Consider the following 6708-nt stretch of genomic DNA (forward strand, 5'->3'; position numbering starts at 1 on the left):
GTGTATCCAAAGGCATGAAATGTAACAGATGGCTTTAGATTACATGAGCAGAAATGTAAGAAGCTTTTTTCGCTGTTTTCAGATTAACTGATTTACTTGACTCCAAACTGTAGTCATGGAGATGTTGACATCATCAATAAACAAATAACTCTTAAAGAGACAGGACACATTTAACTACACTTACTGTACAGCACACTCCCCGCCTGGTATCCTGGGATACTACCTTTATTTTAATTAAACAAACTGTCTTACCATTAATCAGCGGGAAGGAGTGTGACGATTTGAGTTATAGGTCTTAGGAACACCTTTGTCTCTTCTTTATCAGCAACCTTGATTTCTACCTTGTGGATCTTTCTATCTTTACTAGGAAACACTTTGATGATGTGCTCTAATGGCCGATCATGAGCACTACAGTCCCTATATGTTCTGCTTGGCGGCTTGCCACTTTCTTCTCGGCTAAAGTATAGACAGGTATTGTTTTTTTTGGGGGGGGGGCCTTTAAATCGATAGGACAGTGGAGAATGACAAGAAGCGAGTGGGAGAGAGAGCAGGGGTGGGATCCGGAAAGGACCACGGGGCGGGAATCGAACCCGGGTCGCCGGCGTACGGTGCAGGTGCCCCAGCCAGTTGCGCCACGGCTAGGGCCAGACAGGTATTGTTTCTGCCACCTGTCCCAAATGTTTTACCTGTCAGGGCAATCCCTCTGTATCTAACTGTACAAAATATCTTGGGCACATCATCACTGACAAGATGGAAGATGATGCTGATATGTATAGGCAGAGACGAATGTTGTATGTCCAAGCAAACATGTTAGTCCGGAAATTCCATCACTGTTCTGATGATGTGAAAGTGAGCTTGTTCCGTGCATACTGCACCCCTATGTATGCAGCCCCATTATGGGTCAGCTACAAAAAGGAGACCCTGCGCAAACTTCAGGTGGCATATAATGACTGCCTGAGGATACTGCTGAAAAAGCCCAGGAGTAGCAGTGCAAGTAAGCTCTTATGTGACTCAGGGCTAAGCACTTTACAGGCTCTCTTGAGGAACCTAATGTTAAAGTTCATGTCCCGACTTGATGAGTCTCAAAACTGTATTATAATGATGCTCACAAGCCCCAGGTGCAGCTCGGTCAGATATCAATGGAAACATTGGTATGGGTGCCTGTTAAGACTCTCATGAATCAGAGTATGTTTGTATATGTTTATGTATCTATTCCTTTTTTGTTGTTGTTGTTGTTGTTGTTGTTGTTGTTGTTGTTGTTGTTGTTGTTGTATGTCTTGCTGTTGGGCCTAGAGCCTGTAATAAAGTTATACATATATATATAAAGCAGGAAGTGTCCCAGTGTCCATACTCTCTTTGATTTCAATGTGGACCACTCTGATGCTTAGGTAGGTGAACAGCACTGCCCATCTCTTATCATTGGCATGATCGCCCAATGGGGTGGTGGGTTGAGAGACCGACCAGGGGCCAAACACATCGATCCCCACATAGGTGAATGGGGGTTCAATGCTCACTCTGTCCACGGGTAAGTCTGCCATTTTCTGTATTTCACATCTCCCACGGAGCCTCTGGCAAGTTACACAACTGAAGATGAGAGAACATATACATCTTTTAGCTCCTAGGATCCAGTAACCTGCCATGCAGATGGCACCTTCGGTTAAATTCCGGCCTTGATGTTTGCACTGTTGATGATAATGTCTCACAATCAGAATTGCAAGGTGATGTCGTCCTGGTATTATGATGGGATACTTCTCATCATGTCCGATATTTCCTTGAGAAATGCGGCCTCCGACTCTCAAGAGACCGTCTCCATCGATTACTGGATTTAAGGTAAGTAGGGGGCGATCTTTTGGAATATTCTCCCCATTTCTAGTGCACTCAAGTTCTCTGGCATAAGTTTCTTCCTGCATAGTTTTCGTTATGGCATTTTTGGCTTGTGCGAACTCATCCACAGTGTAGGCCGTGGCACAGTGATGCCAGCCTTTACACGTCTTTGAGTCTTTGGGTGAATTCTTTTTGAAAGAGCGAGCAATGTGTATAAGACATGCTACAATTCAAAGTAGTGATGCCAAGGTGGAAAAACTATCAAAGCGCTCCGCACCAAGGTGGCATTCTTTGGTTATGGTGCTGAGTAACATTACTTCGGGGCACACATCTACATCATTGTCAGGACTTACAAGGTCGAACATGTCTGCACTGCAAGGTGCCTGCTCAGACTGAGTCAAGAACATTGGGCCTGTAAGCCATGTGGTGTCTGTAAGGTGGGAAGCAGAGACAGACCTTGTTGCTACTGTATATCTGCTGGATTCTGGTTGCTTGGCACATAATGCCACTGTTGCGAATTAGTGCTGTGTCTAATTCTCTGGACTCTGTTGTTTACAAACACATAGAATCTGCGTTTTTCATTGTTGATGTAGCCAAGTACTATTTTGCTGTCTGTAAAAAAGGTGACCTTATCAAATGCAATGTCGATCTCTGACTTTATGAGGTCAACTACATCCACCGCCAACACAGCATTCACATTCACATAAAAGCTGCCTGCCATTCTCCAGAGTGTTTGTGAAGAAGACATTGACGCCAAATGGCTTATAAACTCTGCCCAGGCAAACGTTCCTAACTAAGACCCAACCAAAGTCCAATCTTTGGGCGTATGGGGCGTTATGTGGTCCATTTATCTGTCTCCTCAATTTATGTATTCTGATTATATCTCTTCCAAGCAGCATCATGATTGGAGCGTCGATAACTTCTCTACGTGGCATGAACCTAACGAGATCAGTCATTTTATTATTGTCTCCATAGCCAGCTTGTGGGGGGCTAGTAAGCAACTGGAAATGTGTTTGTCATTGAAGGTGAGTGTGGCTTGACATTCACATGTATCAGACTGAGGTGGTGGTTCTGGGGCTGGTGGATGAACCATGCTATGATGCTGGGTGTATGCAGGTAAGTAGCTGTGGTTTTCAGGTGGCCTGACACGGCCGAAATATGCCTTGGGTTTCAGCTCTTTAAAGCCTGATTGTTCTGTGATTACTGATGGCCTGGTAGCATTAATTTTAATTTATTGTGCTTATGGAGCGCCAAAACATTACACATGTAACATGGCGCTTTACAGAATGTAGGCAATCAGAGAAAAAGGAAAGAAAGGAAGAAAAGAAAAGAAAGAGAGAGGCCCATGGGTAACAGGGGGGAAAAACTCCCTAGAATTGGAGATGCATATTGGAAGAAACCTCGAGCAGATCCACGACTCAAGGGCCTGACCCATCTGCCTAGGGTCAATACAGGACAGTAAGGTCTGTATACATGACAAATGCATATGATAGTCAGGTGTAGAGAATAAGACATGGTGTTAAAAAGCACTTGAGCTGAAAGTTATAAGAGGTGGGATGATTACGTATCTGGTTTGATAATTCATTAATTCTGATTTAGTGACAGAAAGTTCAAATAGTACAGCGTTGGATTTGTCCAGGGGAAGGGAGTTGTCAGGGGGCATGTGGTGGGTCGGCAGACGAGCCAGGAATCCGGGCAGAATTGTCGTAGGCAGGTGATGGGCCACTAGGCTGTACGGGCCAGGAATCCAGATAGGGGGACAGTAATAGGGCAGTCGAGGATGGGACTTCAGGTGAGATGGGTGAGAGGAGGGCCAACACATGGATGGTTGATGACTGGTGATGATATACCTCGCAAGTGAGGTACAGTAAGGGGAAAGAAAGAGATATGTAGAGTGGGTTAGTATTACTGAAAATCCAAATGGTTAATGCCAATAAGTAATCAGTGGTACTATATATTGTTACAGTATATCATAGTGAGAATAGGCAAGAGAGGGAGAGTTGAGAGAGAGAGAAGGGGAGGGAGGAGAGGGGGGGGGGTTGTACGGCGTGGCACATGAAAAGTCCATGACAGCACTATGCTATAGCAGTATAACTAAGGCATGGTGAGGGGTATGGGGTAGCATTAGCATCAGAGCAGGTAACATGTCCATCTACGCTGACTTGATACTGGTTGTGAAGGTGTGTTTCAGCATCGGAGGGAGGCCTTGTAGATGGCCTGCTATGGGGAAAGCTCATGTCTATATCTAGACCCTGCATTTCAGATGGCACTGGTGGTTGCATGGTTCGTCTAACATTGTGAATGGATCTGCCTGAGCGTCAGACCATAGCCTGGCTTGCTCTTGATACGTATTGATGAGTTCGCTGAACAGAATTGTGTGAGCTGTGTCCTGAATTACTTTTCATCTCGCTGTTTGATTCATTGCTGCGTGTAAAAGCTGCTACCAGAGCATCAGCCTTTGCAACTGCTGCTGCTGCTGCTGTTTTTTCAGCACCTTTTTTCAGAACACCAAGCTGTGCATCTAAGTATATCTTCCCTGCGTCCGGGTGTGCATCTAAGTATATCTTCCCTGCGTCCGGGTGTGCTTTTCGCATTTTAATCTGCATTTCCTTTTCTGCATATTTTATTTTAGCTTTGGCCTCTTCGGCTGCTGCATCGGCCATGGCAGCTGCTGAACTACAATAGGAGCCACGAGAGTTTAGATGCTGCTGACCACCACCATGCCAAGTAACAAAGGTGTTTGGGGATCGTGTCCTCTGTTCTTCCATAGTGCCTTACCGTCACGCACGTGTTCTATTATAAGCCTCCTTCTGACTGTTCTGTTATGACACTGACCTTGTCTGTGGAATCTCAGCCCGCTAGGATGCTGTCGTTCGTACTACTATTCTGTCACCCTTATACGCCCTGCACAAGCTGGCAGATAGACAACTCCTCCTCCAATCACCACGCTGAAGAGGATGCTTAGTTCAACTCTGTTTTAATGGTTCACTGGAAGTAGGGTACAAGAAATACAAAATAATACATTTTTAACTTCAGTACATTATAAAACGAATATGAAATTACTTAAGTGTTTTAAGCGCATATTAAATTACTATTTCCCAAATACACTTTTAATATGAATGAACTGAGGTGTAGATTTTTAGCTAACTGAGGTGTAGATTTTTCACTGTTTTCAGATACTTCCTAAACTGTAGTCATGGAGATGCTGACATCATCAATAAACAAATAACTCTTAAAGAGACAGGACACATTTAAGTCGAGTCAAGTCAAGTCAAATGTATTTATATAGCACATTTCAAAGCAATAGCATTGCACCAAAGTGCTTTACATAAAATAATAATAATAGTAATAATAAAAATAATAATAATAAAAATAATAACAATAATACATACATACTTATAAACATATATATATTTAACTACACTTACAGCACAGAATGAATGAATGAATGAAAGTTATATAGGTTATATCAAAGAAAGAAATGACATAAGAAAGAAAGAAAGAAAGAAAGATGAAAATAAAAGGGAGAAAAAAGGCAAGTCCTGTTGTTCAGCTGGCAGAGCATGGTACTAACAACACACGGTTATGGATTCTTCTCCCAACAAACCAAGTCCACTGTGAGCTGGATAGCAGTATCTGTAGTGTACAGAAAAAAGAATGTGTGTCCTTTATTCTCTCTCTCTCTCTCTCTCTCTCTCTCTCTCTCTCTGATAACCTGCTAAGGTTTATTTAAGGATCAGTAACTGGACGCTTGTTTAGTTGACCTTTGACCTTCGCCCCAGAGGTTGCTGGGAAGGTTTGTTGAGGGCAGCAGTGGACTGTGAGCATGTTTGTGTGTCGCCCCTGATCAGAGCGTTGGCCCGGAATGCTGTGGGTTCCCAGGAGAGTCCGGTCGAGAGAACCATCAGGTTTCAGGCCGGGCCACAGCTGCCCCCAACACAAGAACATTGATTAAACACACACACACACACACACACGCACACAAACACATGTATGTGCAGGTGTTCATAAGTCACATACATGTTCACATGTGCACACACTCACGCACAAACTCTACACACATGAACAAACAACTAATCCCTTTATCCACTCATGAGGTCAGTTGAGAATACAATACCCATGACTACACAAATAGCAGTCTAAAAATCCATGTTCATTCAATCCGTGCCGTTCCTCTCCGATAGTCCTTGCATCTCTGAAATAGACCTCCATAGCCGTTCACTTCTGAGTAAACATCACTTTCCTTTATGTCAGAGGTCGTCAAATGGCGGACCGCGGTCCGAATCCGGACCCTGACGTGATCCTATCCGGATCCGGACCATAATAGCCTAATTTAGATTTTCATGTAAGATTTCAAAGCTGCGCTAAATGTTTCGTAGGTTAGGATAACAACATTTACTTCAGCAGCTTCAGGAACCATCTGCTACTCAGCCAGTGAAATCTGTACATTCTGATAAAGTCGAGTCAGTGAGTAAAGTTATTATGGTGAAGAGACTCACTGATAGCCTGAAACGAGCGAGGAGAGGAGACGGGACGAGAAACAATCAGATGGATAAGTTAACGATAAGTAAGTTATTTTCAAATCATGGATTGCTCAAAGAGGAGAAAGCTAGATGAGAACAGAGCTTTATATAATGATACGGGGGCAATACCATGCAAAACTGTCACGTCCATAACGGCAACTAAATAGGCTACCTTGGCATTGTGTTGGCGTTATGGATGTGACAGTTTTGCACGGATTTGCCCTGGACCGACTCTCTACATATTCTGAGACAGGCAATTTTTAAAAGCGCCAATTTGAAGCACCTCTACTAGACAAAGCATATATTTTGAGCAAACATAGGGTAGGCTAGGCCTACCCATTCAACAGTGAACTGAAACGAT

This window comes from Alosa alosa, chromosome 7 (genome assembly GCF_017589495.1).
Source record: "Alosa alosa isolate M-15738 ecotype Scorff River chromosome 7, AALO_Geno_1.1, whole genome shotgun sequence".
In the NCBI taxonomy this organism is placed as follows: domain Eukaryota; kingdom Metazoa; phylum Chordata; class Actinopteri; order Clupeiformes; family Clupeidae; genus Alosa; species Alosa alosa.